Source organism: Girardinichthys multiradiatus, chromosome 5, assembly GCF_021462225.1.
Source record: "Girardinichthys multiradiatus isolate DD_20200921_A chromosome 5, DD_fGirMul_XY1, whole genome shotgun sequence".
Lineage (NCBI taxonomy): Eukaryota > Metazoa > Chordata > Actinopteri > Cyprinodontiformes > Goodeidae > Girardinichthys > Girardinichthys multiradiatus.
The window spans coordinates 38,036,511-38,045,433 of NC_061798.1; positions in this window are offsets into that span (position 1 = coordinate 38,036,511).

The window sequence follows — 8,923 nt, forward strand, 5'->3', positions numbered from 1 at the left end:
CAGCAGCACTTGAAGCAGAAGTCAAACCAGGGTTAGCCCTGGTATTGCTTTTCAGTCCTGAATTACTAAGTTCGTTTGCTTGATAATATGTAATTGAGAGTAGTTAGACTGGCTCTATCACATCATTATCTTTCTGATAAACTGGAACAACAGAAATGTTGACATGTCATGGCGGAAAAAGCACAATTGTACTGTGACAGCAACAGTTCTGTGAAAAAAGAAACATCCCAAATGTTGTCAACAAGTAATTTGACTACAGATAGTTATTGAATACTTGTGCAATAATACTCAATATCATCATCATCTGGTATTATCCAAAATGAGCTGGAGAGTATCTGGAAAGAGGGATGTTTGGGCCATGTCCTGTTAGCTCTGGACTTGTAACCCAATCTCAAAAAGTGTAAGATAATGGAAATTTACCATAGGTATTTACCAGCACATTGTTTATAATATATATGTTTCTAGTTACTTTGATGCACAATTGCACAGGAGAATGGTAGAAAGCAGGTTAGTGTCATATTCTGGATCGTTGCAATTCATTCTTCAATGGTTTTCCTCTTCTCCAACTGTTCATGTTCTCCTTAGTTGGGTGTGTTTGCTCTGCTGTGGTACCTGCACACCTGCTGCTCATTTTCTCATCAGACTTGCTGCTTAAAGCTTCTGGCAGATTTCTCTGCTACGCCTGATGGTCACTTCTGGTTGTGGTGAACATAGCATCTTCTTGCTATGGGTTTTCTAGTTTCCAGTGGCTTATTCTCAGTCTCCCATTGTCTTAGTTTTGTACTTCCAAGCTCCGTCTCATATGCCGTAGATATTAACCTCTGGTCAGCCTGCAATCCGCACCTCTACCTTCCTGACCTCCAGCACAACTCCTGAACAACTGCTCACAAACCTGTAGAACCACAACCATACCTCACCTCAATGACGTCAGCTTATGCACAAGCCATCCTGGACAGACAAACACTTACAGGAGCAAGTAAGGCAACATTTTAACTACCCATTCACTTCATGCTTACTTTGGGCCATCACTATCTCTCCTCCTCTGTCCCAGAGAAAACCCTAGACAAACAACCTCCCTTCAGAACACCGAAGGAAGAAAAAAATATTATTTTTGTACTAAACTTCATTTAACTGGTTTCTCATTACTTGCCTGCCTTTGGGTCAAAACAAATCCTTTAAACATAACTGGGAGTATGCCATGAAATGGTGCAGGCAGGAGGCAGGAAGGTGAAAATCATCAATTTTACTCAAAGGAAATTCCAGGGGGATTCCAAAATAATAAATCACAAGAGAAACACAAGGAATTCCTAATATTTATTTTCGGCAGGTTGTTACTGGAATGCTGGACAGGTGAGATGTTGAGCAGATGGGAGACAGCTGGGGAGTTTAGGGATCTGTGACACTGAAGGAAGCTACTGGGTAGATCAGACACAGAAAACCATCACTATCAAGACACAGACAGAATTAACACTGGAAGAGACGTAACCCCACCCTAACCAAAGAATAGAAAAATCAAGAACTATTATCTATAGAGAACAAATGTAACTAACAACTGCAACTCTCCAGAATCTATATACATATGACCTATTAAAGTACAGAACAAACTCATAAGAAGTCTTGAACAAAGGAATAAACTGAATATAAAAAGCAATGAAGGACAAATCCTAAAATAAAGTTAGAAAATCAGGTCTGAGTAAGGAATTTATGTATATCAATTAAGATGACTAATAAGCCTCAAGACAAATTCCAACCAAACAGTCTAAATTGTTCAATAATCCATTGTATGAGACAGTGAGGGCTCTGTTCAAATGATTTAACTTTCCAAAAATGTTCAAACTCGCAATGTCTGATCCTCCCCAAATGTCTGCAAATAAGGACACAAGCTTAAAAACAAAGAAGTTGGATTGTCAGTCTTGCTCCATATTTGTCATCACTTGAATTTGTTACACAATAGCTTGGTATTCAAACTTTCTGCACATCTTCCTGCACAGCTTCCTGTTATGATCTCAATAGCAACTGAAAAAATTCAGTTAAATTAAATTCAGTTTTATTTATGTAGCGCCAATTTACAACACATGTTGTCTCAAGGCACTTCACAACAGTCAGGTACATACATTCCAATTAGTCCTAACCATTGAACAGTGCAGTCGGAGTTAGCTTTTTATTCAAATTGGATAAAAAGTTTTTCTATCTAAGGAAACCTAGCTGATTGCATCCAGTCAGTGACTTGCAGAGACAGTGGACAGTCACTGGCGTTGACTTTGCAGCAATCCCTCATACTGAGCATGCATGTAGCGACAGCGGAGAGGAAAAACTCCCTTTTAACAAGAAGAAACCTCCAGCAGAACCAGGCTCAGTGTGAGCGGCCATCTGCCACGACCGACTGGGGGTTTGAGAGAACAGAGCAGAGACACAAAAAAAACAAAGAAGCACTGATCCAGGAGTACTTTCTATGGGAAGGAAAAGTAAATGTTGATGGATGTAGCTCCTTTAGTCGTTTCACCTAGAAAGAAAGAAGGAAAAAAAGGAATAATATCATGGGAGAAAATCAATAACAGCAATTATCTGTCACCCTTTTGTGTCACTGTTACATCCAACAATTACTGCAACAAATTTTCAAGAATTTTCATATTCAGCTTCCATATTCTCTTATGAGCAAATCGATATAATGTTCCTTCAAAACTAGTCTGTTTGACGTCTTGGACATACATTTAGAACTGACCATAATTAATTTGCAGTTGGCTCAAGAGTCAGTTGTCCTTTAACCCATTTTTCAGTGGAAAACATTGGAATTGTGGTGCAGCCAATGAATAGGAAAAATATTTTTTTTTATTTTTAGCACCATATTATTTCTTGCAGGAGTTGTGGTTACAGTAACCAAGCATTAGCTTGCTTCCAGATATTTATTTAAATAACCAGAAGTGAAACAAGAAGATCTTGTTCATTTGTTCCCCTTGTCTTTTCTTTCATTAAGCTTTAAAATCCAATTCTCCCTCCCTCCTGTATTCCCTTTTTCTTATCACGCTCCTCTCATCATGCTGCTCTGCATGTTTCCTCTTGAAAACACGAATAAAGTAACACTGAAAGCGGAACACATTATCCTTCTGACCAGAACTATATTAGTCTCTGGTTTCGTGTTAAAAGTGGCGTAATTCCACATCAGTGTTGCAACATTAGGGATTCATCCTCAGAACCTCAGAAAGTCTGTGATTAAAAAATGTGAATAAGAAATACACCAGTTATTGATCTTCACTTTTTTCTCAGAGGTTAGTCAAATTTTAAGAGAGGAAGTGCATCTTTATTTAAAGGTTCATTTTGAAAGCACAACCAAGGTCAGTGACTTTAGGTATTCTACACAAAATTTGACTGGTTCCTCATTTGCCGACATCCCACCTCTCAAACACTTATGAAATTCACATGCCACATTAAATAACTACTATGGAAAACCTGAAAAATAACCTTGTCTGTAGCTAATTTGACTATAAATGAAAAATATGTTATGGGCAAATCAATTAACTACAGTACATGTTTTCATAAATGGTGTTGCTCGTATGCCATCTTGTTTTTGTGATCAGAAAGAAGACTTGTCCTCAGTGTTGTAAGAAATCTTGCAGAAGGCTTATTCTTTTTTTATTTATTTATTTATTTTTTGCAGAAACATAATCTCACACTGAAAAGTTTGTAGGTTTCTTAGAGTGAGCTTTAGAGATTTTTTGACTCTGTTTACCATCCATGATCATATATCAGTGAATTGGCGCAATATAAATAAATTTGAATTGAACTGAATTATTTATTTTTGTCATTTCTCTGACTGCAGGTACTCACAATGACATCTGCATAAATGTAGACTGTGGAAGAACCACATTGCTGATATTATTGTACCTCAGTGCACAATTTGACATGATGATCACATTATATTGGACTGACTGGAGAACTGGGTTGGTCTATCTGGTACCGCAGTTGACTGGTTTGAGTCTTAGTGGAAAGATAAGGATGTTTTTGTGTCAATAGGACACTTTACATTAGAGTTGACAAAAATAAGTTGTAGAGTTTCTCAAGGTTCCAGTTTGGGGGCTCTCCTATTTAATATTTACATGCTCTCACTAGCTCAGTGTAAATGTTGGATTTCTTGAACATGTCAGTGCGAGACACTACTACTGAAAAATAAAAGATTTATCAGTAAAACATTTTTAAATAGTTGTTTGTGTGTTGCCCTGCGATGGACTGGCAACCTGTCCAGGGTGTACCCTGCCTCTCGCCCATAGACTGCTGGAGATAGGCACCAGCTCCCCCGCAACCCACTATGGAATAAGCGGTAGAAAATGACTGACTGACTGACATTTATAAATTAAAATTAAAATTTGACAATTAAATTAAAATGAAAAAATATTTGAAGGCTTTTCATTCATCTTATTGAGAACTACCAGTAAATGTGGGGAGGGGCATTACATCATGTCACTTTTTGCCTCGTACACTTCTTTACTTTTTAGTCTCCATTAACAGTCTAGCCTGTAAATTTACCATGTCAATTCATTTGGCCTGCTCGTTACATTTGTCACATATATTGTGCCTTCATACTGATCCTGAAGCTGTGATGTTGCATATGTTGTTGCATGCGGATAACCCCGGTGCTGGCACTACAGTAGAGAGCCAGATGAATCAGTGTTCAGATGAAGATAGCACCATACTTTGCATTCACAAAATTATGCAATCAGTCATGTACTGTTCATATAAGGTTTCAAAATCATATGGACAACCTAAAAGTCAAAGCTGCAGGTTACCTTAAAGCGGTGTATTTTAGCCCTGCTCCTCAAAGCATGCTGCCCTGTATGTTTAAGATGTTTCCCTGCTTCTGCACACCTGATTTTAATTGATCACAGTTTGACAGGCCTTTACTGAACTGGAAATATCTGAATCAGGTGTGTTAAAGCAGGTAAACATCTAAAACCTGCAGAGCAGTGTGGCTTGAGGACCAGGGTTGAGAAATACTGCCTTAAACGGCTTTTTAATGACATCACCTGCTAGATCTGAAATTCTAAGAACAGAAAAAGATTTTAAAATGTATTTTCTTTTATTTCTGAAAAATTCTGATACTTTACTTGAATTTTTCTGTGACCATCTGTTGTTTTCCTTCTCAGCTTGTCATTATGCACTCTTTCGTGCTGTTGTCAGCTCCACCTTAACTCTCAACACTCTCTCTCTCTCTCTGTAATGACCCTGATCTCTCCCCTGCACTCTCTGTCACTCTCTAATCCGATGTTATCTGTCCGAGCCCAGGGTTTTTATGCCACACCTGTTACCCTGTCATACGCCCTGCTGTGCATGTGTGCGCATGTGCTGTCCCATTTTTAGTGTGGGTCTACTTCTGTCTTTAATTAAACCATGCTTGCTTAGTGCTGATTCAGCACCTCAACTTAAACTTTAACCTTAAATTACAAACCGGCAAGTAAAATAACATTCACAAACAAAAACTGAGAAATAAGAACACAACATAGAGTACAGTTTATGTCCCACATTTCTAATACTTCCCATTTGTAGCCTTTTTAAGATGTTTTTCTCTGTTGCACTTCACTTTACAATGTAAACTTCCTAATAGGAATGTTTAAGCAGCCATTAAAGTGTGCATGTGCATGCATATCAGCAGCACGAGATCAATGCAGCGGAAACTCTGACAGTAGAGGTGTGCTGCAGTGTTGGACTCCTAACTTAAGTTAAGGATCCAAGTGTACCTGTTTATCACATAAGGAAATGCACAAGCATGTACAAACAAATAGGGTTAAAGTATATGGTTGTTTCAGAACAGAAGTTGCAAATACCTTTACAAATTAGATTCATGACTGCTGGCTTTAAGTCAGACCTATTACCGTTAGGAAAAGGAAACAAAGTATTGCCTGTGGTCAGAATACAAAAAGAAGTCTATAATAACAATACTAAAGATTAAATATAGTTTAAAATACAAACTAATCAAATGGAGCATCAATAGACCTTGTTGGACTTTAGTTTAGAGAAACAGAAGGTCTGATATTAGCCAAAGAATTTTATGATTTGCACTGAAGGCCACATTGGTCCACAGTCTGTTTCGATAAATATGTCATGTGAAACCAATTTCAGCTCCATAAGGTTCACAGAGCAAACAAGTGCAGATTCTGTAGTAAATAAATATATACAAAAAAGAAAGTAGACTAAATGTTCAATATAGAGCATTTATATCAGAGGGGCCCCGTGGGCCATTTGTAGTCCTTGAATTGATTTTATGTGGCCCGTGAAAACAAATTTATCCAGTTTAAATTTGGTGTGGCACCACAGGAATGTGGTTGGATGCATGTTTTTCTCTATTTTTATTCTTAGGTTGAACAATGCAAATACATTAGGACATTGTACACCTTTTTTAAATAAGGCAAACAGGCAAGGCCACTTTTCATTTACATATTGTGCGTTCAGTGTAAAGTCAGTCAGTCATTTTCTACCGCTTATACCATAGTGGGTCACGGGGAAGCTGGTGCCTATCTCCAGCAGTCTATGGGCGAGAGGCGGGGTACACCCTGGACAGGTCAGTGTAAAGTTAGTCAGGTAAAAAAAAGGTTTCACAAATATCTTTTGGTTTTGATTTTATGCTGTTTCTTTTTTATTATTTTTTATTTTTTTGTTATTTTGACTGCATGGATAAAACTATAACCCTTTTTCTGTTGAAGAGTTAGTATGAGGAGTTTATAAAATAATCTGGCCTTAACCAAGTTCCAATATTATTTACATCTAACTTTAGGTGTATAAAGACACAGAACAATTTCTCCACTATCAATTTTAGTCAACAAAGATTAAAGTAAAATTTTAAGTTTTTTGTGACAAACTAAATACATCCTTTCTACTTGCGTAGGACTCTTGAGAAGTACCAGCAAGGAGCGCGATTGATGTTTCACCACCAAGTGTGACTACCTCTTTAAAAGCAACAGTACACTGATTCCTAACCACAGCTGCAAATTTAAAACAGAATATCTAAATGGACCAGTTTAGAGTCTAACCTCATTAAGATGTTGAGACATAAGCTTAGGAAGGCTGTGGATAAACAATCATTTGCAATCCTCAATGAATTTAAGGATGAAGGTTTGGCCAAAATTCCTTCAAAAAAAAATATTAGAGGATCACACAGTCATACAAAAAAAAACTAGATATGGCACGGAGCTTTGGAGTCCTTTCTGGCATCAGCAATCATGCCTGACTGGGTACATCTTCATGCACATTTGAACTGATATCCAGTGAGTTTGGACATTGAGTCTATGACTTTAGTCATGTACCTTGACCCATACCTACTGTAAAAGTGTGATTGGATGAATTGCTCTGCTGGGAAAAGCTGCAGCTCGAGTGTAGAATCTTGCAGAGGCTAATGTAACAATGTTCCCGTTGTTAAAATCCAGGTATTAAAATCAAAGGAATACCAAGCATGTGGTATCTTTCTGCAAGATCCTGCTTTTCATCTGTCACATTGTGCTTCAACAGACATTTCTCATTGTTCCCCGCACCATTTCTCTCATCAAAATGTGAAAGCTTTAACATTGGTCGGTTGTAGAGTACTGTCATTGACAAGTATCTCTCACAACCTCTACCACTCTGTACATTTTCTTGCATGCTAACAATGGCATTTTTGTGAGCCGGTGACAAAGACTCAAAGAATAGGAGTCTGTATGTGACTTTGTGTCGTGTCCCTCTCCGTACTGTCACAGGCTGTCAGGGCCAGAGAGAGAGAGATAAAGATGAGTCTGAAAAAATGACAGCGGGACGACTCTTCAATCCTCCATTGTGGTCAAGCTGGGGGTCATGAACCTGCAGTGACAGTCAAAAAGAAGACAGAAAGGGTGTCAAGGGAAGAAAACAGAATAATTTATTTTCCGTGATTTATTGTTAAGAAAAAATACAAGTGAAGAGAAAATCTTATCTCCCTTATTAATTAATAAATATTCTTTTGTCATCATATTTTGAAATGTTGGGTTTTTATAAAATAAAAACATATGAGCAAGAAAGCATGCAGCAGTAATTCAGCCGTAAGTGATTTTATACAAATAAATCTCACTAAAAGATGATCAAACCACTATCATATCCCATTCATCTGGACAGGGAAACTACATAAGTTTCTCCGTCCAGATAAATCAACATTCTTTGGCTGCAGCTCTACTTATTTAGCATCTAGACTGCCCCCCAATCCTGTTCTCATTGTATGTTACCTTTTGGGTCCACCATTACCAAACACAAGATTTGTTATCATTGTTTTGCAGATTATGTACAAATTCATCCACCACTAAGAATAGAAAATAATTAATGCAGTGTATTTTAAATATTTTTGATGACATTCAAATCATTGTTGAAGCTAGACTTTCTTAACGTAATTGAAAACAAAACCGTTTATGTAATTTTGATGAACTCACTCAGAACATAACCCACATCATTTTCTTCTGCTATTGGGTTCCAATATCAAATATTTTGTGAAAATCCTTGGTGTGATATTTGATAGTTCTTTGTCTAACTGAAGGGCTAATACACAAGACAGTGCAATCTCCATCATTTTATGCAGCTGTTTGCTCCTTCTGTCTGCTTCTTCACTGGATTCACAAGGTAGTCTACATGACAAACAAGTAATTCCCCCCATCAGGTTCAGCAGATGGGAGCAGTTTGCACCTATTTTCATCAGGTTACAGTTCTCTCTATAGCCACAAATACAACTTGGCAGTTGCAGAAATACTAAGGAAAATTATTGTACTTTTTATTATATTTTTGACATGTGTATATATGCATATACACACACACACACACACACACACACACACACAAACACACACATATATATAGACATATGTTGGTATGATATGAAAACCACTAATCAAAACTGTTTTATACCACAAGGTATCAATATCCAGCCTAAGCAAAGTGAATG